The following is a 27,847-nucleotide window of genomic DNA, read 5'->3' as shown; positions in this document are numbered from 1 at the left end:
AAAGTGTGGGCAGTGGACACCCCGCTGGGGGAATGTTGACTGATGGGAGGTGAGAGCTGGTGGATAAATGATTCCCACCCCGAGATGGGTGATTTAAAGGAGCAGCCTCTCTGTAAGCTTTGGTACTGAGCCCCCGACCTGTCCCCAAGCTGTGCCAGCTCCATAATGCACTCCTTTGTTTCCCTTCTTTCCCTGGGACTATGTTCCCCAAGACAGTGTGGGCACATACACTTTTGCCCCAGGCTCTGTTTTCTAGGGAACCCCAGCTAAGGCAGAGAGTAGACTCATTTCCATCCAGAGGTGGAGGTTTCTATAAATGGTATATGGGACACCTAGATCCTAAAAGCAAAATGGCTTGTGGTGCCACTGTGAGGAAAGCTTCAAAGGAAAACCCTACTATTTAGCAAGCATGTACTATGTGATAACTCTATGCTGAAAGTTTCACATGTGACATATCAGAGACATCATGCTCACAACATCCCTCTGAAGTATTACTTCTACCATTTTACCATGAAAGGAGCTGAGACTTTGGATGCAGAAGTTCCTGAGTGATGGAGCTGAGCTTTCAGAATTGCTGTCACAGTTCTGCTCAGCTCCAAACAAGTACTCCTTTGATTGTAGTAAGTGTGGTGTGTGTGTGTGTGTGTGTGTCCGTCCCTGAGCCCTTTCAGAGTTATTCTATGAATATTCTGACATGCGTGTCTGTATAGGACATGACTTAAAACACTCAGATGGCAGCTCACTGCCCTGCTTGGGGAGATTTCATCTCAGCGCATGCCAGTTGCCTGTCATCTGAGGAGCATCCATTGCGTGGTATGGACAGACCATAAATCATTTGGTGGGTCCTCCACTGACAGCAGTCAGGTGATCTTCAGCCTCCTGCCATGCCTTTGCAATTAGAGAGTGTCGCCTGATGGATAGGCAAGTGAAGGACTTTCCCAAGGTCATGCGGCCCTTGAGTGACACAGCTGGGATTTGAACGTAGATCTCCCGACCCTGCTCCACCTTGTTCATCCTTCCTCCACAAAGCTCCAGGGGCTTTGGGGACAGAGAGGGCATGGCCCTGAACCCCAAAAGGCTAGTTTGGGGGGATGGGTGTAGACAAGCCCCCTGCTTCTGGGTGATGTCTCTCTCGCTCATTTGCTAATTCTCTGGCAGGGGCACAGCCACCACCAAGCCTCTTCCAGTCCCTGTGTCCCTCTGCTCCTCTCCAGTGCAGTGGCTCTGCAAGCCCCAGGTCCCTCCCTCCGATGACAGGTAAGTCATTGACGGGCCCTAAGAACCAGCTGAGAGCTGGCTCTATTTAAAGAGGCTCATGTTTCCAGGTGCTGAGTCACACCGGGCTAGACCAGCTGGCCCGCATCCAGCCCCGGATGTGCACGGCACAGTGGCTGCTCCAGCCTGGCTCAGACTTTGGCAACCACCCCAAAGAGGCTCTGAGCCGAAACACCTTATTTAATAAGATGACACCCCAAGCTCCCCGTTTCCAGATTTGAAGCAGAAGTGTTCTCAGTGTCTCCCTCTGACCACTACTCTTTATTATCGTGGTGATCAGTCAGCCAAAATTGCTGTCATAGAGACCGAATTTAAATCCCAGCTCTGCTGCTGACTAGCTCTGTGACCTTGGGGAAGTTGAACAGACTCTGAGTCTCTGTGTCCTTGTTCGTCCAATGGTGTTAATAGCTATCTTGCAGGGTTGAGGGAAGAGACAAATACAGTAATGTAGGGGAAACCCAGACTACAGTCAACCACTGGTAGCAAATTAAATTAAATGTATGTTTAGCATTGTGGTGGCACCGTAGGAGAATACTAACACAGTGAGATACGCTGGCTGTCGTGAAAATCGTTTAAAGAAGATGTAGACTTGGGAAGTTATAATTAGCAAGTCTGAACAATGCAGCATTCAGATAGTTGTTGAGAATCTAATTTGGTTCAGGCAAGGCATGGACTAGGGCTCTGGGGATGCACACATGGTTTGTGACCTCACGCAACTCCCTGTCTAACGGGAGAGACATGTAAACACAGTTACCATGCGCCAAGTTCTCAGATGTGTTTAACGTGGTGTGGGGTTCCACTTCAAGGAGTGGCTGATTCCACGCACATCCAACTCTTGGTGGGTCTTTGAACACACCACCCTCTTTCCTGCTTCTCCTTGCAAATCCTACTTCCTCTGCCTTCCCCTGTCTTATCAGTCAAGGTCTTTTTAATCGCAAGTTACCGAAATCCAACATAAAGTGGCTGAAGCAAAAAACACCCAAAAAAACAAAAGTTGATTTTTCCAAATAACTGAAGGATCTAACACAATTGGCCTCAGGTATGGCTGGATCCAGGGACTCAAATGATATTAGGACTTTCTCTTTTTCTCAGATCGGTTTCCCTTTGTGTTGGCTTCATTCAGACTTGCTAATGGCAAGATGGCCATCAGCAGTTCAGACTTAACTCTTTCCATTGCAAAGCCATCAGGGCAAAGAGAATTCCTTTCCATAAGGGTCCTGAGAGAGTCTAGGGTTGCCATTCGTTGGGCCAGTTTCAGTCACGTGTCCATCCTTGATCCAGTTGCTATTTCCAGGAAGACGGAATAAGCTGACTGGCCAAATTTGGGTCATGTGCTCATCCCTTGGGAAATCACAGGGACTGAGTGTGGATAGAAGGTCATTCCCTAAGGAATGTTGGACACCAGGCAGATAAAAACAACAGATGCCCCTCACACGTGGCAAACCCTTCTCATCCTTCAACATGGAGCATGAATGTCATCTCAGTAAAGTGACTCCAGAGCCACTGCTCCCCCTGGCTGGGTCATATGTTGCCTCCACTGTCAGTCCATAATTCACACACTTGTAAGTAGCTCTCCCTCAAGGGAGGAGCTGTGTATTATTAGTGTTGTAGTCTTTGCGCGCCTACAGGTGGACGTTTAAGAAATCCTCACTGAATGAATGAATGAATGAATGAATGAATGAAACCAGCATGTAGTCATCCTGGGCCAGTTTGCCCTTAGATCCACTACTCTTCCCTTCCCTGTTATGTTGTCATGGAGGAGTCCTCGGCTGCATATCTTGGGCAACCTGGCTTCTGCCTGGTGACAGCCAATGGGAGACCTTGGCAAGATATTGGGGGACGGGAGGAAGGGAGAACGTGGGGCACTTCTTCCCTGTCTCTCTCTTCCTCGAGAGGCTTCCTTTGCGATGGCTACATCTCCTCTATAGTTCCAGCTTTTGCCTTGTGACACGGGCCCCGCGGCTCTGGCAACCGCCCCTCCTCCGTCTGTCTATCCAGATCCAAAAAGTGAGGCTTTTTGCTGTGGCTGTTCTCTGGGTGGTCGCAGCGTCCACTCTTAGCTCCTGACCTTGCTCATCGTCCAGAGAACCAATTTCCTGCACTAAATGTCATCTGAAATACTTAGAGTGGTGTCTCTCTGGTTGGTGTCTAACAGATACCAACCTGTTCCAGTTGCACCCCTCAGACCATAACGAACACACTTGTCTGTAGAATTGTCTGACCCACAAAGGGACTTTGGTTTGCTCTGAGAGGAATTTTCCAGCTGCTGGTTTGGGAGAGAGAAACCTCCCCTTTCTGAGGACGGTATTCACTGAAAGTCTTCCATTCATCAGACAACCCTGCTGCTGTCGGCATGGTCCCAGCTGCTCAGGGAGGAGCTTATCTGTGGGGAGTCAAAAGACATTCATCACGAAGTGGTAGGGAAGAGGGGGTGCTATGTACGTTATTACTCTTCCATGCCGCATTCCAGTTTTTCGTTTTTTCTTGTTTTTGGAAGAAAGGCTGGCTTCTCTAAATTTTGGCTCTGAGAAGTTTAGGGTGACTTGTGAGATTATTTCTGGGGTAGATGTGGACCAGTGAAGACCCCACGGGTCCCTGCTGTGCTCCACAGAACAGAACGTGGAGAAGCAGTGTGTGGAAACTCCGTGCTTCTGACTGGGGCCTGTAGAGTCTGTCACCTCTGAGCTGAAGTTATGGCTTTGTCATTTGTCACACTGTCACCTGTGCTGTCACTGAGTCTGCATTTCCTCATCTGTAAATAGGGACTGACTATCGCATTCACCTCGTGAAATGTATGTAAGACATTTAGTGTAGCGCTTGGTACGGTAACCTTCCCTATAAACCTTCTCTAAATATTGGCTCAAAAACTAACTGAGACCATCACACCAAAGCTGACCACAGGCCTTTGCAGGGCCGGGACCACATGTCACCTTAGTACCCACAGTGCCTGGCACGTGTGGGAATCAGTTCAGTTCCAAGGATCAGAGATGCAGTCAGGTTAGCACAGATGAAAATGAAAGGTGTTTTTATGGAATTCGGGAAGTCTTTCAGAACTATGCCTGGGCTTCACTGTAACTAAGGAGTCATGATGTCATCTTGGACCCCGCCCCACACATATGCCTATTGGTCTTCCCACAATGCTTTTCAAAGCTTCATTTTTCTCTCTACAGAGATACCACCTCTCCCCTTGCACCTGGCCCAGTGTGGCCTCCTCAAATGCCAGCTGTGTTCCCCAAGCCTGCACAAAAGGTGACATCGGGTCAAGAGCCCAGGCTTAGAATCAAATTGCCTGGGGTTCACATCTTAGCTCTGCCACTTACTGACTGTACAACCGTAACTCCCTGTAACTCATTTTCTTCATCTGCAAATGGAGTACGATGCTAGCACCTGCCTCATGCGGTGTGGAGAAGGAAGGGTTAATGTGTGTGACGTGCTTATCATAGCAGCCTGGTACTTACTAAGTGTCCAGTAAACATTAGCAATAGTTATCCTTACATGACCTTCCAGCTCACCTCCTGGCTCAGATTGGTTCCCAGAGGCAGGCCCTGAGACAGGATTCACGTGGACATGATTTATTAGGAGCTATTCCCAGGGGAAACTGGGAAGAGACGGGGAAAGAGGGTTCGCAAGGGAAGAACAGGAGGCCATGCAGGTGGTACCAAGGACAGTTCCAAGGAGGGGACTCTTGGTTTAATACTGGGGCAGCCCTAGACACAGTGTGGTCACATGTTGGAGTTGTCCCCATAAGGGGGCAAAGGACTTGAAGTATTTTTACCCCCACACCTGTCAGTCACTGGCGAAGGGAATTGCCAGACACTTCAGGCTTTCTATGTCATCCGAAAGGCAGCCAGTGTGCATGGAAATGGTAAAGGGATCCAACGCGATCTGGGTAGAGCCCTGACAGTGAGTGCCACTCACCCCCAGAGTGAAACAGCCCAGTCTTTAGAGCCCAGATCCGAATCCCCTGCAGCAGAAATCTGATTGGTACTGTGTGAGTGAGGTGATCTCTTTCCTAAACAGGTGTGGCTGGGGGATAGCACAGCATGTGGAGCAGCCCTTTCAAAGGCGGGCTGCAGGTAGAGCAGGGGTAACGAGAGCTCAGGGGAGTGGATGACGTCTCAAGCACAGGGAGGCTCCTCAGCAAAGGCCTGGTGGGAGAATGCTGTGCACCCAGCCCCATGCACCCCGCTTCGTGCACCCGGGACCGTACACTCAGCACGGTGCACCCAGCTCTGTGCCAGGTTCCTGGTGGATGCAAAGATGGCAAAGACAGGGGTGCCACAGCCTCTTCTTTGAGATAACACTGGAATAGTGGTTTCCGCAACTACCCTGTGTGCTTTCCAAGGGCAGGGACCACATCTTACTGGGCCCCCTATTCACACAGATTCGAGGTGCCGAGTTGATGTTTGTTGAGTTTAGCCATGGGGGAAGGGAACGCCGTGGGCATTGCCCTCCCAACCCCCATTTCCCACCTCGATCTCACCTTCTGCCGGTGAAGTTTGTGAACTTGTTGCAACCATGTTGCTAACCTGTTTTTGATACCAGAGGGATTATTCATGATGAATTTTTACCAACCGGACAAACAGTGAATGAAGTTGACTATTTGCAAGTGCTGAAAAGGCTGCATGAAAAAGTTAGACGACCTGAACTTTTCGCCAACAATTCATGGCTCTTGCGTCACGACTAGGTTTTCCGGGCGGGAATTCCTGTCCATTCTTGGGAATTTTTTTCACTTTTCCATTCCTGAATCCCAAGAAAAGTTGGTCAGGAAATCGGGAAAATCGGCTCCTTGAACTCAGGTGGTTGGTAGTATTGGCCATCACTTTGTGAAAATGATTCATCATGGAGAACAGAAAACAGTTTATTACTCGGGATTTGGAAATGGGAAAGTGAAAAAAATTCCTGAGAATGGGCCGGAATTCCCTCCCGGAAACCCTAGTCACAACAACACACCAGCTCACACAGCACTGTCTGTGAGGGAGTTTTTAGCCAGTAAACAAATAACTGTATTGGAACGCCCTCCCTCCTCACCTGATCTGGCCCCCAATGACTTCTTTGTTTACCCAAAGATAAAGGAAATACTGAAAGGGAGACACTTTGATGACATTCAGGACATCAAGGATAATATGACAACAGCTCTGATGGCCATTCCAGAAAGAGTTCCAAAATTGCTTTGAAGGGTAGACTAGGCACTGGCTTCGGTGCATAGCTTCCCAAGGGGAAGAGTCCTTCGAGGGTGACCATAGTGATATTCAGCAATGAGGTATGTAGCGCTTTTGCTAGGATGAGTTCGCGAACTTAAGTGTCAGACCTCATATGTTAAAAACAATTGCATTGTCCACTTTAAAAAATGGTGACTTTTATGGGATATGAATTATATCTCAATTAAAAGGAATAAAAATGAAAGGTAGGGTTTGTAAAGTCCCTGGCTCCCAGTATGTACCCAATGAGCCATCTTTCCCTGGATTCTGGCAGTAACCTCCTAGCTGGTCTCCCCACCTCTGCCCTTGCTCCCCCTCAGAGTATCAGTGGTTGTGAGTTCACATTACTCTATTTCTCAAAGGTCTTCTAAGGCTCCTGCTTGTCTGAGGAAAAGCCCGTCATTACAACGGCCTACAGGGCCCTACCCCGTCTAGCACCTGGCTTCCTCTCTCATCCTATTTCCTGGGATTCTTCCCTTGCTCTCTCTGCTCCAGCCCTATTAGTCTCTTGCTGCTCCTTAACCACGTGCCAGGCCTGTCCCTACCTCAGGACCTTTGCACTTGCTCTTCCTTCTGCCTGGAACAAACTCCCCTTAGATATCTGCTGGGTTTGCTCTTTTGCCTTCGTTAAGTCTTTGCTCCAATATCACCACAGTGAGACCTTCCCTGATCACTCTCTGTGTTTAAACTAGAAATCTCCTACCCTGGTCCTCCCTCTTTACCCACCCAGATTATTGTAGCACTTAGTGTAGTGCCAGGATGCCAGCTCCACGGGGGCAGGGGTTTCGCGTGTCTTGTTCACCATTATGTTCCCAGTGCCTGGCAGTCAACACTCAGTATTTTTTTTGACTGAATAAATAAATGTTAGCCCTTACTAGAATTGATAATCAGCTTTCTGAGACTTTTAATCTTTGTATTTTCCTCTCGCGAGATCTCTTGCAGGTTTCAACCTGACACCTCTCGGAGGCGTCTTCCTTCCTTCCAACTTTCCCCTACTGAGTGTCAGTTTTAAAGGGAAGACATTGTCCTTGTGGTAGAATTACGGAGTCACTCTAGGTAATAGTTCCACCTCACTTTGAAGTGAACCCTGTTCTTTTTTAAAAGGCATCAGAACCCGCCCCCCCACCACCACCACCAAACTCCTCGCTGTAATGAAATTAGTTTCCTCAAGCTGATGTGGAAGCTGATTTGTGTATTGCTTCCAGTTAGAAGGCTTTGCAATTAATTGTCCTCGCTAACCTTGTTGAGATCTAACCACGTTACGTTTAGTTCATGAAAACATTATCTCCTCATTGGTGTCTGGTGGGACTGGAAATCCTGCCTTACTCTCTCTTGAGCAAGAAAATGTAATTTTTCTTGGTTCCAAAATTAAGACGGTGAACGATGTGGTAGTGGGAAGAATGCTGAGATTGGGAGGTAGATTGTAGAACTTGGATTCTAGAAATAGCTCTGACGTTGACTGACTGTATGGCCTGTGGACAGGCTCCTCTTTCTAAACCCTTTGTGGGGGGCTGGGGCACATTCTGAAATAATTTTTATGTACATAAGTAATTGACAAATACATATTTTTTATTTTTAAATTTATAAACAAAGCTAACATTCTCTTTGACCTGACTCTCCCATACTTCCGAAGTATCGAATCATTTGTTAGATGCTTCTATTTCCAGATAATTTTCTATGCATTTGTATATTAATATAGAGTATTATTATATGAATGTGTTTTATATAAATTGACAATATTGTAATACGGTAACCACAACTTGCTTTTGCATCCAACATAAGAACTTGAAGTTTTTTCCATGTCAGCATATATATGTTTCTTCTATTTTTGAATAGCTTCATGGTATTTCTATTAGTTAGCTTGGACTGCCATCGCCAAATACCATAGACTGGGGGGCTTCAACCACACACATGTATTTGTCACAGTTCTGGAGGCTGTGACGTCCAAGGTCAAGGTGCTGACTGATTCGTTTCCTGGTGAGGACCTCCTCTGGGCTTGCAGACCCACCTTCTGTGTCCTCATATGGCAGAGAGAGAGAGAGAGAGAGAGAGAGAGAGAGAGAGAGAGAGAGAGAGAGAGAGAGAGAGAGAGAGAGAGAGAGAGACTTATCCCATCACGGGGCCCCACTCAGGTGACTTCATCTAACCTTCCAAAGGCCCCACCTCCAAACACCATCGCACTGGGGATTAGGGCTTCAACATAGAAACTGGGGCGCAGGGGGGTAGAGGGAAATACAAACCTTCAGTCCATTACAGTATTCTACAACACAGATGTGCCATTACTTATTTAGCCATTTTCTAGTTGATGAATGTTTAGGCTGTTTTCAATTTTTCCCTATTACAAACTGTGCTGTAATAAACTTCGTTCTTCGGGCCTCTTCTCTTGGGCAGACATTGAGAATAGAATGGCTCTGTCATACATAGTTTTGTCATTCTTAAAGCAAGGGACTTGAACAAGTGAAACTTTAAATCCTTTCCTGTATAACCTGGATATAACAGGGGTCCCATGTGACCCAGTCCTTGTTCTGTGTCAATTCAAAGAAATAATTTGCCAGAAAAATACAGAGGGGGCCAAAAAATGTATACACATTTTAAGAAAGGAAAAAACTGTATTAAAGTTGTAATACTCAATAGATAGCAATAAAAGATGCATACAAGTCATGTGTATACATTTTTTTGGCACCCCTGTATAATTGAACACAATTCCATTTTTTTCTTGATTGCTCTGGAAACCCCCAAAGGTAGTAGTGTGTGTGAATGGAGGGCTGAGGGTGGAGGTCAAAGTTAGAAGTACATTCTTTTTTGTGAATTGGTTTGTTTGTGGTTGGCAGGTATAATTTGGATTCTTTTGATTTCAGAGAAAGTGACGTTTATCCTTGTTGAGGTTTTCAAATTAGTTTTATTCCTATCTTATTTTTAATTATCCGTACACACATAGGGTACACGTGGTTACAAATTAAAAAGTCGAAAAGGATATACAGTTAACATCGTCCCTCCCACATCTGTTCCCTCGCTGTCTTGCCAGAGACACTCACTAATTCCTGTCTCTTATGTATCCTCTTATCTATTAATGCGACCTGGCTTCAACACAAAGGGTGACACACTCAACATAGTTTGCACATTTTTCTTTTTAATTTTTTAACTGTGGAAAAATTCAAACATATACAGAAGTGAGAGAATAGTATAATATATCCCTCTGTACTCATTGTTCAGCTTCACAATTATCAGCATATTATCTTGGCTTTTTCGCCAATATGATACACATACATCTTACACCTTGTTCCATGTCGGTTCGTGTACACTTGCCTCGTTTATTTTCATGGTTGCTTAGTATTCTATACTAATGAGATGTCCCATAATGCACTTTACCAGTCTCCTACTGATGGGCATTTATTTTAAGATGATTTATTTTATGACATTATTTTAAGATTGTTCTCAATGTTATGTCACTATAAACAGTGCTGCAATGAATACTCTTTTACAACCATCTTTGAGCACATGTGTGACTAAATCTGTAAGAAATTCTTGGAAGTGGAATTGCAGAGTCAAATGCATTTAAAATATTGATAAGGACCGCCAAATAGCCCACTAATGGAATTGCATTAATTCTCGCTCTCGCTAACAGTATGTGAGAGCGCTCATTTCCCCACATGCTCATCAACATAATGTGTTATCACATTTTTTATCTTTAAAATACTTTCTTCTAGTTATGTCTTCAGCAGTGTTTTTCAAACCAAGAATTGAGATCTGTTAGGAAGTCGTGAAGCCAATGTAGGCGGTAGGATTCAGCATAGAACAGGATAGAACAGAGCAGAGATCATCGCGTACGGTGAGGATAAGTGTTGTTTATGAAACTTTTGCTTCAGTCACACCTCTGTGTACATGTGTGTACGAACAGGGTTGTGATGTAAAACGTAGATCTCACCATGGGTCTTGGGGCAAAGAATTTGAAAAGACCCAGATCTACAGGGCTAGCAGTTACTTTTCAGAAGGCTTCTCTCACTCCGCTCTCACTCTAAAATTTCAAAAAAGGAAGTGCCCCCCACGCCTCCCTTCCTTCTGTTCCCCTTTTCCTTTCTTCCCTGTTGCTGTCCTCTGAGGGCAAGGTTCTCACGCGAATCCACTCCAGTCTGTCTCCCTCCCGGCACCCAACCCCACCTGGCCTCGTGCCAGAGGGGAGCTGGTATAGACGGACTTGTCAGAGGGCCCGGAAGGCGTTGCTGATGACTTTGTTTCACAAAGGGGGAGCTTTCATATCCAGGGCAGATCCGTCTTCATGCTACGGGGCCGTCCTGTGCATTACAGGGCGTTTAGACTCCGTGGCCCCAGGCACTGACTGCCAGGAGCGTCCTTCTTTGTCACTGCACATGAGTCACACACACACACACACACACACACACACACACACACACACACACACACTGCTTGTCCGTTGCCCCTACTTGTCCTTCTGTCCAAGTATCACCCATTTCAGGACATCCCCCCATTAGAAACGCTTTCCCTTCATCTCACTCTCCACAATTGCAATGCCATTCTGTTTCTCGCTTATTTTGCAAATGACCTGATTCTCCCTCTAATGTTTTTGCTCCTCCATGAGGGCAGGGACCCTGGTTGTGCGTATGGTGGCTGTTATCTAGAAGGCACTCCCTAGATAGTTCTAGAAAAAGTGGTTTATATCTGTTCTCAGTGTGATCAGAAGAGGCGCTGATGGACCAGTGACCGTCTCCTAAGGGTCCTGAAGAACCCTCTTCCCGCGCTGACTGAGGCTGTCGGCCGTCTGTGAAGTGACAGTCTGAGGACATTCTGATGCACTGTCCTAGAGGCACACTCAACCCAGAGAATCTGCAGCATTTGAAAGGGCTATTTATAAAGATGTAGGCAGGGCTTAGGGATTCTGCCAAAGGTTGTACAGCCACCTGGAGAATGTGACCACCTCTAGGGATTGAAGGCTGAGAGGGGGGAAAAGCGACCTGAACCCTGAGAGAGAGGTTGTGGAAAGAGCCACCTGACGAGGCCTGTGTGGCATTCGGCCAAAGGACTTGGCCAACTCCTGGTGACTGCAGGGAGGGGGCATGGGAATAAATACCCCAACCTCTCTGTCCTCCCATCTCTGGTCTCCTGCCAGCGCCTCCCGTTGGCTGAACCCAGTAGGCAAGGGAGCCAAGGATGCAGTCTCTACAGGTTTGCCTCCTGCACGCTCAGTCTCTACAGAGCAGGGCCGACGAGGGCAGAGAGTGCTGTGGAAGAGAAACAGCACGTGACTGTGGCAGTGATGGATCTCAGGGGACAGTGTGGTGTGGCTTTGGGAAGCTGTGGAGTGGAGCCATTAGGAGCGTGGGAGCCACAGCCCGGGTCCCTGGGCTTAACTTCCACCTCTTCCAGCCTCAGGTATGTCACCTCTCTGTGCCTCAGTTTCCTCACCTGTAAAACGGGAATATTAATGGTACGCGCTGCATAGAGTTGTGTGGTCATTGAATGGGTTACATAACATGTCAAGCACTTAGATTAGGGATTGACACGTAGTACGTGCGCAGTAGTTGTTAGGTCTTATCACCATGGTCGTTTCGGATATTCATCTCCTCAGCTTGCATAGAAATTTCAAGAGGAGGAGAAAGTGAATGCAACCTTTCACGGAGGAGTAGGGCTGTGCAGACACAAAAAGAAGTAAACTAGAATGACTGCGGAATTGGCTCCGTGGAGTGGAAAAGAATCTCCCTCTTCTTTTTCCAATATGAGGCCTGACTCCAGCTTTTAAGTTTTGGTTGCTGGTCCAAACGGAGTCTATTTATTCTTTCTCACTTTCAGCGCTGTCATCTTCCCCCCCTTAATAATCTATAGGCTGATGGGACATATTTGAATGGAGAGATTAAACGAGTTTTCATTTGCTACTTTGAAATGGTTTAATCCCCTGCAGAGAAAGATTAAAGCTCTTTACAGACGATAGAGGTGGTATATATTTAAAAAAATAATAATGTTGCTATTCCACATTCCACAGACTCTTCCTTCATTTGCTGATGTCAGTGGATAGAGTCAGTTCATTGCTCACGTCACCACCAGCCACAGTGAGAGGAGAGGTGGGGGCAGGGGAGGGCTGGGGCTGCCAGAAAAGAAAATCAAGGAACGAGTCTGCTTTGTAAGCAAAGGCACTGGGGAGGGCAAGGATGCTGGGAAGATGGACACAGCCTGCCTTGACAAAGGCACCAGCCATGTTGAGAAACAATCTTTGTGTCTGTCTCTGTCTCTATTGCTGTCCGTATCCAGACTGTTAGGAAGCTTACATGGGAACAAAATGTTTATAAAGAGGGAACATTAAGCCTTGTCCAGCTGCCAATGTCCTGAGAGCACTGGACTGAGAGTCCGCATAACTGGCGTCACCACCTGGACCTCCTGTCTCTGGGTTGTTGCCCAAGGTCTAGGCAGGACGTGCCTAACTTTCCTAGGCTTGCTTATGGGCTGGGGGTCTCTGGGAACTGGCTGGTGAAGGAGAGCTTGGGTGGGCGCAGTCCTGCCTCAGGCAGCCTCTCATCTTCCAGCAGGCTGGTTTGGGCTGGTTACGGGGAAGGGGTTCAAAAGAGGAGGTAGAAGTAGCAAGGCCCATTGGAGTCCCGGCTCCTGGCATTCTGTTGGCCAAAGCAACACACAGGCCCACTCCATTCAAGGGGTGGAGACATTAACTCCATCTCTTGACAGACAGAGCTGCAAAATCACATTACAATATGAAGCCACATTGCAAGGGCTGTGAGTACAGGGAAAAGAAGAATTAGGGCCTTTTTTTTTTTTTTTTTTTTTTGCAACCAATCCACCACACTCATTATGCAGAGATCATATTAGCACCTACTTCTTAGAGTTATTGTGAGACTTCAGTGAGGTCAGGCTTATAAAGCAGTGGTTTTGAGCCAGGCTTGCAGGAGCTGCTCAGCAAATATTAGCCATTACTGCTGCTTCTGTTGTCATAACCATTAATGTTGTTGTTGTTGTTGTTATTTATTATTATTATTGATAGGAGTCCTCATCTCTGGGCATCTGCTCAGTGCAGTTCTTAGGTTCAAATCCCCTAGTCCGCTTTGCTCCTGCATGCCTGATTGCTTTTCCTCTTAATAAAGGAGCAAGCCAGTTGATGGAAAACGTCCGTGCTTTTGCGAACACAGATGCCACTGCATGTTAGCGTCCTTTGGCCATTAGCTGTCAAGGCAGGCAGAGCAGAGATCTATTTAAAGATCCCGTAGGTGCCTTTGCATTCTGCCATCAAAGCCATGCCAGAGATGGAGACACGTCTGAGACAGGGGCAGAAGGTTCCTAATATGAAACTAACCTTGCGTTGGCCATCCGCACTGACTTAGGAACGGGAAGGTAATTGCCTAGTGAAGTTTGGTCTCCTCACGTTAATTAATGGTGCCTCCAGCTAAACGTCAATGGTTTATTGTTTATTTTTATTTCCAAAGGAGGGAGATTGCGCCTCGAGTTGGAAATGCTTCGCAGGCTTTAATACGGTTAAATTCTGGAGTCCTGCTGACGGTGCCTCAGCCGGCTGGGCGCTCTTTACATTGACCTAAGAGAAAAGGGACCATGGAGTCTTGCCTCCTGTTTAGTGCCAAGCAAAGAATGGCTAAGATGCTTTTTTAACAGTGGTTTATCATGGGTCTGACATCAGCCTTTTTTCCGAATGGGAGACAGCAGCATTTGCCAAAAGAGTCTACATGTAGGGAGAAGAGCAGAATGAATGTATTAACAGCAATCCCCATGAATTTTAATTTCTTTTTAAAAGAGGGGAAATACCTTCTTTTGATGCCATCTCAAAACAGAAGAAAAGCCAGAGATGAAATGTGTTTGTGATTCATCAGAAAACAGACAGATTTTATTTCTCTTCTTTGCAGAAGTAGCTGTCTAGGTACAGGGTTCTGTCAGATGAGAGAGGGATTATATTTGGAAATCCTAATTGTGGAGAGGTTTTCTTGAAAAAGCAGCCTAAAGCCAAACTGGCTCCCACTGATGCTTCCTTGGTTGGTTTCTTTTTTTATCTTTAATCCTTCTGACACCCTGAAAGTAGTTCACACATAGAATTAGAAGAATCTGTTCTGTCCATCCTTGATGTTTACTGGACTTGTAGTTCCAGAAATCACAATCTCATTGTCTGGCCCTCACGTTGGAGAATGGTGTCAGGAGAATTATGAATTTCCTTTTTTTTTTTTTAGTTGAAACACTCAAATAGGCTAAGGTAAAAAATAAAAAAATTTAAAAAGGAATGTACTGACTTACATTATGCACAAGTGTGGGAGCTTCAGGCACGGCTGCATCCAGGTGCTCAAATAATGGCAGAAATCCATTTCTCACATCACTCTCTCTTTTGCATAGACTTCAGTCTCAGGCTGGAGGGTGGTAAAGATGCCCCCATCGCAGCCCCAGGCTTAGTGAACCAATGTGAAAGGTATATCTCCTTTGTAAGAAGAGCACTACTGTAGCAACAGTTTCAGATACGGATCTCATGGGTTTGCATCGGGTCACACGCCTTTCTCTGTATCAAACATTGTGGCCAGGGGTATGAAATAGATGGCTAGGTCAGGCTGGGGCATGTGCCAGCCTCTAGAGTAGAGGGAGGCGACAGCTCCACCCAGACCTCATGGACCTACTATGGGGGAAGGGTGATTTACCCAGAGGGCACTCAGGAGTAAGGAAGTGTGTTCCGGCAGAGAATCTTTGGGATACTGTGCTGTTCTGGCTCTTCCAGGAAGCAGACACCAAGATGGGATTCAATGTGCAAAGATTTAATTAGTGGAAACACTTATGGGAGAAAATAGAAAGAGAGCCAGGAAGGCTTGCAGAGCCACCAGGCACTGAGTGCAGGGGAGAGGGAGAGGGAAGGGAGGTTGGCTGGCAGCTACCCAGGCTCCCTGCAGTCTCAGGACATTTCCGCAAGATGACGAGGAGTCCTCCAGCCCTCGTCGCTGTCCGAGGAGCCCTGTGTGTCCCAGGGTCAGGCTTGTTTTAGTGTCTCTGCTGCACTTGGTTATGGCTGGGAGCAGCCCGTGGGAAGTGTGGCCTCATTGGCACCGATGGATTTGAGAGCAGAGCCGCTGGGGCACTTGGTCAGTTAAGCTTCCTGTAGCTGGAGGTCTGCAAGGCACATTCTCATGGCTGCCAAGATAAGACCTCATAGTTACACACAGATTCAAAGGTGCTGTCGTAGCTCCTAGCTTAGTTGATCCCTGTAATGCAAATAATGTAATCATCACCTCCTCCCATTTTATAGACGGGGAGGGTGAGGCAGGAGAGGTAATGATTTGTCCAAGGCCAGTCCTCTAGCAGTGAAGAGCTGGCACTCAGATCCCATTGCCTCCCCACCGATCATACCTGCCTGCACTGGGTGGGGTAGCATCCCCCAAATTCATAACCACCTGGAACCTCAGGATGTCATCTTATGTCGCAAGAGGGTCTTCGCAGGTAGAATTAGGTAGGTAAGAAGAGGTTCTGCGGCCTTAGGGCGGGCCCTAATCCCATATGGCTGGCATCCTTAGAGGAAGGAGAGGTGAAGACACAGACACAGAAGGAACAGAGGGAAGAGGGCCCCGTGAGGATGGAGGCAGAGCCTGGAGTGATGCGGCCACAGCCAAGGGACACCAAGGATTGTCAGCCACCACCGGAAGCTGGGAGAGAGGCCCGGAACAGATTCTTCCCCAGAGCCTTCAGGAGAGAGCATGGCCTTGCTGGCATCTTGACATTGGACTTGTAGCCTCCACAATGCAAGGGAACAAGTCTGTTGTTGGTGGTAATTTCTTACGGCAGCTCTAGAAAACTGATACACCCTCCTAAAAGAACCTGTCACCCATCTGCCCCTTCTCTCTGCTTGTGCTACATGACCCTGCCCCCCACCCAGCCCCATGGGCACTGCCAATTGGATAAATCCAGAGCCCCAGAGTCTGTGGTCAGATAGCAGAGGCAGAGAAATGCTGGGCCAAGAAGACTCAGGTCATATGCAACCCAAGGACTGTGGCTGACACATAGTCCTGTTGGTAGCGGGTCTCCCCTGATGTGATGTGATGAGAAGGGCATTTCACCTCTGGGGGATTCTTCTCCCCCAAATCCATAACTCCAGTGTAATTATGAGAGACATCAGACAAGTCCAAGTTGGGGGGACGGTCTACAAAATACCTAACCAATATTCTTCAGAGGTGTCAAGGTCATGAAATAGGGAAAGACTGAGAAACTGTCACAGACTGGAAGAGACTAAGGTACGTGATGACTAAATGCAATGTCAAATCCCAGAACAACCAAAAAAGACATTAGTGAAATCCGAATGAAGTCAGTTAATAGCACTGTACCAATGTAAATTTCTTAGTTTTGACAAATGTGCCATGGTAATGTAAGATGTTAATATTAGGAGAAGACGAATGAAGGGCATATGGGGACTCACAGCTTCTCTGTAAATCTGAAATCATTACAAAATAAAAAGCTATTTAAACAGAGACAGAGATAGACAAGAGACAGAGAAATACCCTGGGGTCAAAGACAGGGAGAAAACGTGGTTTATGACGGACCTCGTCCAAATCACATGACACCTGGCTAAATTTCATAGCCTGTCCTGGATACATCTGTCTATCCACCCATTCATGCATCCATCCAACAAATTTTTATTGAGCACCTATTATATATTAGGCACTATTTTAGCTTCTGGGGGTACAGCTGTGACAGACTATTAGTTGTCTAACCTCGTGGAACTTATATTGTAGTAAGAGAAACAGGTGATCTGTTTACCTACCTATCTATCAATCAGTTATCTATTTAAATGAACACGAAACCATCAGATGGTAATAAGTGCTGTGCAGAAAACTGAAATAAACAATGAGGGGGAGGTGATCAGAGAAGGCCTCTCTGAGGAAATGACTGAAGCTGGGACCTGAATGACAAAAAGGAAACCCACCTTGCAAAGAACAGGAGGAAGTAGTCCAGGCATAAGGAACAGCTGGTGCAAAGGCCCTGAGGTAGCAATAAGCTTGGGTGTTTAATAAACAGAAGAAAGGCCTCAGGCTGGAGCATAGTGAGAGGGGGGAGGGTGGCAGGAGATGAGGGGAAAGAGGCATGAGGGGGTGGCGTGGGAGGCAGATGATGCAGGACCTGTAGGCCAAATAAAACCTTTTCTAAAAAAGTGCAGTGAGGAGATACCAGAATGGGTTTCAAGAGAAGGAATGACATGTCCTGGTTTGGTTTTGAGGCTATATCTTTGCCTGTGTGTAGAGAATGCCCTATAAGGATATAGGACTGGAGGAGTTGTCCAGGCGGGAGTTGTCGGTGGCTGAGAGGCTGGAAACTGGGCCTCGGAGGGGTTTCTGTTTCTTACAACCAAACGTGCTAATTATGACTCAGGTCTTCTGATGCTGCGTCTCCTGTTTCCCCACCACGCTCTGAGGTCTTCAGTGAAATCAGCAAAACTTTCCTTCGGTCCATCTTCCTTTTCTTCTTTCGTGTCTCTACGCCCTTTTCTCCCCGCTGTGGATACAGTGCTCTCACATCTCTCTTTTTGGTGCCCACCTTGGCCTGACCTAGAAAACACCTCATCATCCCTAGTTTTTCTCTTCTTCCTTCAAAACTTACCTGTCCTGCATTCATTCTTTCACGTCTCTTTCCCCTGCTAGGGACAGGCTGATAAATGTAACCTTGCTAGCCTGGAAAAGGAATTTCTTCCAGATAACATTGGTGTTTTAATGGTGATTTTTATTGCCTTCCGATTCAGCAGGCATTCGTGGAACACTTAATATTTGCTCAGCTCTGTATTGGGCCCTCCCATGTGTTTCAGTCCCCTTTGAGCCTTATAAACATCTAGGGAAGGTGTTCTTCTTTTTTACAGGTGAAGATGGAGAGGCTCAGAACCTCTGCTCCCTTTCCCTGCAGTGAATTATGGGAGTATCAGGATAGGCCAATTAGGAGAAACAATTTTGTGCTTTTAATGCCCCTCCAGGTTGACTTGAGAATGACATATAAACTTTTATGAAAAGTACCCTCTGGAACTTATCTGGTTTCTGTGAAAAACCACGAGGCATTTTCAAGTGCAGCCAGACTGTGTCTCCTGGGGCTTTTCTCTCTTTGTTTCCTGTACTAGAAAGGGCTGGTGCGAGGTTCCGGGGCTTGCTGTCTGAGTGAGCAGGAATATTTCCACGAGGCTGCAGCTTTACAGCCATCAGCTCTGGGGCAGGAGATATGCACCTGACTTCCTCCACAACTGTCACTTCCTATCTTTTCTCCGCGTCTCCTCTTCCACGTGGTCCTCTTCCACGAGTCCCTGGGTAAGTGGGTGGCTTGAATTTCTTTCTGCTCAGTTTCTTTGTAGTTTCTAGGGCAGGGGTGTCCAAACTTTTTTCAACGTTTTTCACCAAGGGCCATATGCGGTAAAATATACAAACAGCCGGGTCACTCGCTCAAGGTGAAGTACGTATTGCCTCACCTGGTTTATTTAAGTAAACTAAACATACTTTTGGAATTTGCTGCGGGCCAATTAACAATGGATCACGGGCCGCAGTGGGCCCGCGGGCCGCAGTTTGGACACCCCTGTTCTAGGGTGTGAAGGTAATGGTGGAAGGCTCAGTGAACTATAGGCATCCACGTCACAGAAAGAAAGCTTTTATCTAGGAAATAGGGCAAAAATGGTACCCATTCCATTCATTCAAGCATTCATCCATCCGTCAGCTCTTAATAGGTATTTATCCTGTGCCACACACTGTGTTAGGGACATAAGACAGATGTGGTCCCCTGTGCTCAAGGAACTGAGGTCGGGACACAGCCAGCAACTGTAGCAGGGATCTCCTGGGACGGTGATCTAGTGCAGGTCCATCTACACTTGGTGGGAGAGACCGGCATCTGGAAGACACAGGGCTCCTTGCAGAACCCTCATCACTCTGTACATATCCCTTGGTAACAGCTAAACCTGCGATTTCCAGTGGTCAGCTGTCTCTCTCCTTCACACTGGGTGTCACAATGGAAGGAGACAGGCTGTTAAGGTGGCTGAACAATATGCAATGGGAGCAGAGAAGATGAGCGTCCGACTGTGTCAGGAGCAGTCGGGAAAGGCGCTTGGGAGAGCAGACAAGTTCCCTGTTCCAGGCCCTTCAGGGCTGGCTCAATGCAACACTGTGCCTAAGAGCATGTCAGACAGACGTGGTGTCAGACAGACGTGGGCTGAGTCCCTTCTTGGTTACATGCTAGTGTGTGAGTTTGAACAAATATCTTTTTCTCTCTGAGCCTCAGTCTCCTCTTAGAAACAGGGACCAGTCCCAAGATTGACTTTCCAGGGTTGCTGTAAATATTAAACAACATCCTGCATGTAAAGAACTTAGCTGAGGTCTTGGGAAATTGCTGTGATCACACTTCAGAAATTCTGAGGTGACTACCAGGGATCAGAGAAGAGGTGTAATCAGAGTGGTCTCCCTGGAGGAAGTGCCCTTTGAGTCTCTAAGCTTGGCAAGAGCAGAGATAGGATCCCTTTGGTGTCCTTCTGTATCCCTAGCATCTGGCATATAAGTCAGTCCTCGGTCTATGTTTACTTTATTGTTTTAATGTAATTGCGTTTTTTGCATTAAAAAAATGTTTTTAATTGGGGAATATTGGGGAACAGTGGGTTTTTCCAGGACCCATCAGCTCCAAGTAAAATCATTGTTTTCAATCTAGTTATGGAGGGTGCAGCTCACTGGCCCATGTGGGAATCGAACTGGCGACCTTGGTGTTATGAGCAGTGCACTCTAACCACTGAGCGAACCGGCTGCCCCTCAGCATATGTTTATTGAGTGAATGAATGAATGAATGAATGACCAGGACCTTGGAAGAGGGATAGAATGTGCATGTGGAAGGGGCTTTCTGGCATTTTTCTCTTCCCAGTGACCATATCTATGAATGGCATCAAACTATAGATATCGTTTTGTAGTTTTTCTTTTTCACACGGAGATAACTCCTTTTCAGGGCTACCCCACTTTATCATAGTGAGGGGCTTCACCTGCCCTGGTATGGAACATCCCACAATTTATTTAAATGACCCCATATTGTTGGACATTTAGATTGTTTCCAATTTGTCATGCTAAGCAGTGCTGTGATGGTAATCTTTGTACATAAATCTAATTATTTCCTCAGGTTAAATTGCTCGAGACACTCTCCTGGGTCCAATCGTAGGTGTGTGTAATTTCTAAGGTTTTGGACACGTAACGCTCGATCGCCCTCCAGGAAGCCTGTGCCAGGGTACCTTGTCACCTACCAATCAGCTGAGCTGATGGCTAGTCTGCTGCTTGAAAGATGGCCTCTCCCCCTTATCGCAGCACTTCTCCCTGCGTTGCCTGCTTGGCCAAATGGGATTCGTGGGGAGAGCTAGCCTTTTCTTTTTGCAAGCCTGCTGGGTATCTGTTGTGTCATGTTAGGATTACATAAGTGTGATGTCGAAAAATCTCCTTGGAGCAAAGAGGCTGCCCAGATGTTGGAGTCGGGAGGGAGAAAAGCTCGGGACGCTGAGAGGTGGGTCACATGGCGTGCCAGCACCACCGCCCCCCACTTCCCTGGTCTCCCATGGAAGTAACCTTGTTCAATCTCTCCCACCTCATGCATAAGCATCCTCTCTCTAGTATGTTTTATGGCGCTTGTCATACTGTTTTGTAATTTGAGGACCACTTTTCTATCTCTTCTGTTGGCTTGTAGCATGGAGGGGTGGAGTCTTGCTCATTCAGTATCCCCAGCATCTGGCAGAGGGTAAAAATAAAAAAAAATGAAATGAGAATAGTAATAGTAATAATATTTAATTAATAATAATAATAGCTAATGTGTTGAGCACTTATTCTGTGCCAGGCATTTCACAAACTATACCAAGCCCCTTACATATTTTACCTTATTGAAAGATCCCCACAAACTAATGCTGTAGGTATTAGTATTAGCCCCATTTCACAGATGAGGATGCTAAGGCTCAGAGAGGTGGAGTGACTTGCCCAAGGTCACACAGCCAGTAAGTAAAAGAGGTGGGACTTGAAGCCAACTCCTCTCAGTCATTCTGCGAGGTGCTTGGTGTGTACCTAAGGCATTCAATGGGGAGCAAGATTTCCCTTTGCTCCCTCCCCAACACTAGATAATGGCTGGGTGATGGTGACAAATATCTGTCCCCAGCACGACTGAGGAATCTGGTTTATTCATTTCCAGGGAAAGGCTAGACTGAGGGTTTGAGAGGGTCTTCTTGGAGGAGTGTTTTGAAAGACCTAACCTCTCCTGACCTCCCCATCTCCAGTCACAGCGCCTGGGACCCCCCCTCCATGATAGATTCATCCTTTTTCCATCAGAGCTTAAAGCTCCTTTTGAAAATGTAGATTCTTCCAGCAAATGTCAGCCCCCTCCATCCTTAACACCTCGGTGGGCGTCAGGACATCTAAGCTTTTCTCTCAAGCTGCTCTTCCCCACTCTCCTCTTTTCTTTCCACTTGTCCAAGTTCGGGCAGCTTAGATTTCACTCCTAGGCAGCTTTCCCAGCCCTCCCAGCTCATTCAGCTCTCTCCTGGGGCCAGCAGCTCTGGTGTTGACCATCTCGGGTGATGATCTAGCCCAGATCTTCCTAAAATTGTTCACAGATAGCAGCATCGTGAAGGCGTGGGGCTCCTTGCAGAATCCCACGAACTACTGACATATCCCATTTATGATAAGTGCAATTTCGGGTGGTCAGATGCCCCTTCCTGAGGTTACAGTAAGGTAAAGATACAAGCATCAGAAGTTCTAAGAATCATTCACTTATTCAGCATTGCCCAGATACCACATGTGTTCTGGGCCCTGAGGACTCAGAGATATACAGTACTGAGCTGTGTTCTCAGAATATCCAGTCTGACAGAAAAAGCAGAGAACCATGTGATTTCACTGATATGTGGTATATAAACGAAAAACAACAAAAGAACAAGACAAACAAATGAGAAACAAAAACTCATAGACACAGACAATTATTTAGTGGTTACCAGAGGGGAAGGGGAAAGGGGGTTAGTAGACGACAGTAAAGGGGATCAAATATATGGTGACGGAAGGAGAACTGACTCTGGGTGGTGAACACACAGTGGGATTTATAGATGATGTAATACAGAATTGTACACCTGAAATCTATGTAACTTTACTAACAATTGTCAACCCAATAAACTTGATTTTAAAAAAATAAAAATAAAGATAAAAAAAAAAAGAATATCCAGTCTGATGGCAGAACCAGTTACAAAGCAGGCGGGACCCAGGCAGAGGGGTAGGCTAGATTGTGGGAGCTCGGATGAGGGACATACATGGTCCGTCGTCAATAAGTGTTATGTAGTTATTTGTTTGTTACAGACCAGAAGCAGATTCTAGAGCAGACCAGGGGGAGGGAAGATCCTGCATGCTTCCTTTATTTTCTTGGGAAAAGACCATGCTTCTGTATTTGCTGGAATAACTGGGAAGCCGCCCCCTAAGAGATTGTTACTAAGGGGAGGGGGCTTAGGTGAACCCAGCATACCTAGAGGGCTTATTTCAGGGCTGGTAATGCTATGGACGTGCTGGAACAGAAGGGAAAATCAGGCTTGTTTTAGCCCTACATTATATCAACTTAAGCACATTTGCAAAGAAGAAAACATTGTGTTACTGCTGGAAATGGAAATATGCTATTTTTCTAATGCACTTTAAAATAAATATGTAACGTTTAAACCTTAAAAAACTGTGTGTCTCTAGACCACCTAGCATCATTGTTTGTATCTCAGCACAACATGTACCATTCTTTGGAAAATACGTCTCTTCAACAATCACAATAGCAACAATAATGAATAAAGGTGATACACATCCGGCCTCCTGCATGCCAGGCACTGTTCATTGTGCTTTCACGTGGATTAGCTGATGTGATCCTAATGACAACCATAGGAGGAAGTACTATTATGATCCCCCATTTCACAGGTGGGGGCACTGAGGTACAGAGAAGTTTATTATCTTCCCCCAGGACACAGTTTGTGTGTGGAAGAGCCAGACTGGAACCTAAGCAGCCTTGCCCTAAAACCTCGCCTTTAGAACCAGTTCATGATACAGTCTCTGCAGACGCTCCTTTTCCAGAATCTATGGTAGTTTTGGGCTGGATGCTTCCTTGAAGAAGAAATGAGTCTAGTTAAACACCCAGCACACAGTAGGTGCTTAATAAATGGTAGCTGCTCTTCTTATTTAGAGTATACAGCACTCGTTCCTATCCATTAGCTCAATGAAACATCCTGGCCACACTGGTAGGTAGGGGGGAAGGTGTTGTAGTCCCATTTTACAGCTGAAGAAATTGAGGCTCAGAGCATGCATGTGACGTGCCCAAGGTCTCACAGCTGGTGAGTTGGGGAGCCAAGAAGGAAGCTCAGAGCACCGGAAGGCAGGTCCCCGTCTCCTTCCCCGAGTAGTATCTTGCCTGACAACACCGAATTGACCGATTAATAAATACTTGTCTGACTCAGTCCTGCAGTGTCTTCTCTGCAGTTACCCTATTTTCTCCTCCGGGGGCTATGAGCTTCCTTAAGACTTTCTCCTTTCCCAGTGGGAAGGGATCTGTCAGGGCACATAAGCCAAACTCAGGGACCCAACAATTCTCTCTCTCCTTTTGGCTCTTTCTCTTCCTCTCTCTTTTTCTTGCTCTTCTGTCTCTCTGCTCCGTTTACTTGTTTTGTCTTTGACGGATCCCCCGGGATGAATTGCGCTCTTGTGACATTTCTTCCCTTTTGTGTTCCTGATGATAAGCATTTCCCTGGAGGGTCTTAAAAGAGAAGGAAGGAATGAACAAAGCACAGCACGCCTGGTACTGCCACCTGCAACAGAGCCTGGTGGTTAGGCGAAAGCTTTGAGCACCAATTCTTCCTCTTACGGCCTCCTCCTGTGTGCGCGCACACACACTCACACACACACACACACACACACACACACACACACAGTATTGTTTAGGACAGGCTGTGATATGATTGAAATATGGGGTCCTCCAGCCAAGAGGGCGCTCAGTCGCGATCCCTAAGGCTGCCTTGCTTCTGAAGGGCTTCTCGTCTGGGGTCCTCGCCAGACTGACTGTGTTGCCTTCCTCTTGCTGCTGTAACAAATAACAAACACACTGGCTTCACACAGCACAGGCTTATTCTTACAGTCCTGGAGGCCAGAAGTCCTACAGTCAGGATATCAGCAGGGCTGCCTTCCCTTGGAGGCTCTAGGGGAGAATTTATTTCCTTGCTTTTTCCAACTTCAAGAGGCGGCCCACATTCCTTGGCTTGTGGCCCCTTCCTCCATCTTCAAGGCCGGCATCATCTCATAGTATCTTCTCTCTCTCTCCTTCACTCCCTCCCTCCCAGACTCCGTCGTTATCTCTCCTCTCTGACCCTCCTGCCTCCCTCTTTCTCTATGAGGACTCTTGTGTTTACCTGGGCTCACCCAGGGAACTCTGGGTAAACGCTTACCTTAGTCATATCTGTAAAGTCCTGTTTGGGCAGGTAAGGTAATTCCCCTCGTCTGGGGATTAGGACATGGAAATCTTTTGGGGCCATCTTTCTGCCCCACTTGGTGAGTTAAAATGGGAACGTTCCTTCTTAGCTATCTCAGCTTAGATTCACACCCTCCCCTCTCCGCTTTTCCTAGCTGTGTCACTTGGGCAAGTCACCTAACCTCTCTGTATCTAATTTCCTCATCTCTAAGACAGGCAAATAATGTGACACAACTTTATTGTACTGTTATAAGTCATGAAAAGTGCTGGGATGACAAAGTATGTCACTTGGTGAATACTAAGCACCAAAAATAAATGGGAGAGGCAATTATAATTAGTGATGCCAGATAGCATAATAGTTATAAACTCACAGGGTCTTGGTTCAAATCCCAGTCCCCCCACTTGAACGAAATGGCCTCAGGCTAGTTGCTTTAGTTGGCTGAGTCACTGTAAAATGAAAATAAAACAATTAGCATCTTAACACGTAGGATTGTTGTGAGGATGAAATAGTAATATGGTGTATCTGAGTGACCCAGAACACAGTGGGTAGCTTTTGTTGTTAGTGTTATCACCACCACCCTCACCACCCATCCTCCCTGGGGGTGATGGGGAATCTTCATGGGCTGCCTCTGGCTTCAGCAGAACAAGGAAAAGTGCTCCATCTTTGAGATCAGAGCGTGGCAGGCTCAGCCTGGTGGTGTCTGTTTTCCAGGCAGCTCTGCTGCAGTGCTGTGAGGGGTTATGGCAACAGCTGGTCCTTTGGAGGAAGAACTAGGGACAGAAGAGGGGTTTGGAGATGGTGACCAGGGAGGTCAGGAGGGTGGAGGCAAAATCCTCTGAGAAGGCGGGGCTCATTCTTAGATGGCGAGGTCACCAGGGAAGGTGCAGAAATCTGGTTTCAACCATACTATCATTTTTTAATTTTGCTGCAAAGCCCTGTTTCAATGAAGACTTGGGCAGATGCCCGGTCTGCAAAACAGTTAAAAGCACAGTTGCCCTGTTGAAGCTCGGGTGGAGTGGGCAGCCACTTGAGCCTCCTTTTGCTAGCAGGGTGGCAAAAGCACAGGCCTTGGAGTCAGAGGGAACGGGGACTTGCATCCCTGCCTCTGCCACACTTCCTGGCTGTGTGAGCTTAGGGGCTTTGCTTCACCTGCCTGAGACTCAGTCTTCTTGTCCGGACCTGGGACGGTAACAGCACCTGCTCCATGTGGTTGTGAAGACTGCAGACAGTAACCGGGAAGTGCTTAGTACAGCACCTGACACCTGGTAGGTGTCTAGGCGTTCAGCAGGTCGCAGCTATTTTCATTCCCTAAGGGACCTGCCTTCATCACAGACCCTTCCAGAACACGTGCCTAAGGCCCAGGGAAGCTGTGAGGTGGGGCAGACAACCCTTGGGCCTGGAAGCTGATTCCGCCACCTGCGGCCCTTGGGACTTGAATCTCTTTCTGGGTTTCTTGGATTGTTCAAGTATTTGCTGGGGGCCAACTATGCATATGTGCCCAGCACTGTTCTAGGCACTAGAAGCCAGGCCCTGGCATCTGAGAGGCCTGAGTTCCAGACTCAACTCTGCCACTTTCTAACTCTTTGGCTATAGGCAAGTTTCTGCCCCACCTTGGCCCTCCGTTTCTCCAGGGATAAAGTAAGGAGATTAAACTTGTGTCACAGGGTTTTCCCAGAAACGAGTTGGTGCAATTCTGCAAAAAAATTGTCGAATGAGTTTGAACTTGACTTTGAGAGTGACATTGTGAAGCATGGGCTTTGTAATCATACAGCCCAGGGTTTTGAATCCTGTGTTTGTCACTTACCTTGTCACCTTATGCAAGGGACTTAATTTCTTGAGTCTCAGTTTCCTCATCTATGAAATGGGGATAATAGTACCTTCAAAGGGTCTTGGTGAGAATTCAAGGAGATGATACAGGTAAAGTTCCTAAAAGAATGGCTGGCACATATTTGGTTCTCAATAAATGATAGCTGCCTTTGCCACCACCATCAAAATCTTTACCATAATCACCATCAAGATCACCTTCATCATCCCCCTCCTCCTCCCCCTCACCATCATCCTCCTCAGATAAGGTGAAACTCTAAAAATGGTCTCTAAGTTTCCTGCATTTTTAAGTTCTACTTTTCGAGGAGAGAATTAAGGGACAAATATGGTATTTCACCCTGGGCCATCTGAGTGGGGGCACTTTAGAGGAGGGTCCCCTTCTAAAGAGCGTTCGCCTTCACTTTGCAGGGAAGGTCTACACGGACCTCGGTCTGTATAAGATTTCCTATCTTTTCCCCATGGTAAGCAGGTATAGTCCCCTTGAGGTAAGGAAACTGGAAGCCGTGGGAATCAATTCCTCTTTGTATATTTCTCCCTTTAATGATTGTATTTTCTTGCCCTTATCGTGATTTCACTTCAGAAGGTCAGTCTGGGTCTTTAGGGGATGGGTCTTTGGCCAGGGCTCAGTGTTCTGATTTAGACTTCCTATGATCTCGCAGCATCCTGCCGAAACCACATGCTGAAAGGTGAGACAGGAACACCCCATCCTGGGCTGGCTGTCAGTTCCTTTCTTTCGCTGTCAAAACGTTTGCATCACAGAAGAGATTATTGGTCATGGGATCATAGCAGCCCACAATGTGGGTGTTCTTAGCGTTGCTTCTTACCTTCTTACTTCCTATCTTTAGGAAAATCGGGCAGTCATAGTTTGGTTTTATAGACGGGATTTGAAGACATTAAATGACTTTTCCAAGGTTGTGTGGGGGTTACACCTGGTTCCCAGACCTGTCAAGTTCTTATTCAAGCCATCCTGCCCCTTACAGATTTTTCGTTTTTTTTAGTCTCATCTTTCCTGCTCTGAATTCTGAGGCACCTGAGGTCCTGGTCAGAAATCTGCAGCCATGTGGGTGAGGACAGGTCAGCTGGCTGATTTTTGGGGGGTGCGGTGGGG

General features: G+C 46.8%; 1 protein-coding gene across 2 annotated transcripts in view; it reads left to right on the top strand.

The window, feature by feature from the left end:
• The window catches only part of RPH3A (rabphilin 3A), a 216,738-nt gene that overhangs the window by 94,443 nt on the left and 94,448 nt on the right, over window positions 1-27,847 (top strand). The window lies entirely within an intron of this gene.

The sequence above is a fragment of the Rhinolophus sinicus genome, chromosome 9 (genome assembly GCF_057876585.1).
Source record: "Rhinolophus sinicus isolate RSI-liver-muscle chromosome 9, RSI-T2T, whole genome shotgun sequence".
Lineage (NCBI taxonomy): Eukaryota > Metazoa > Chordata > Mammalia > Chiroptera > Rhinolophidae > Rhinolophus > Rhinolophus sinicus.
This window is presented reverse-complemented; position numbering and strand designations above follow the sequence as displayed.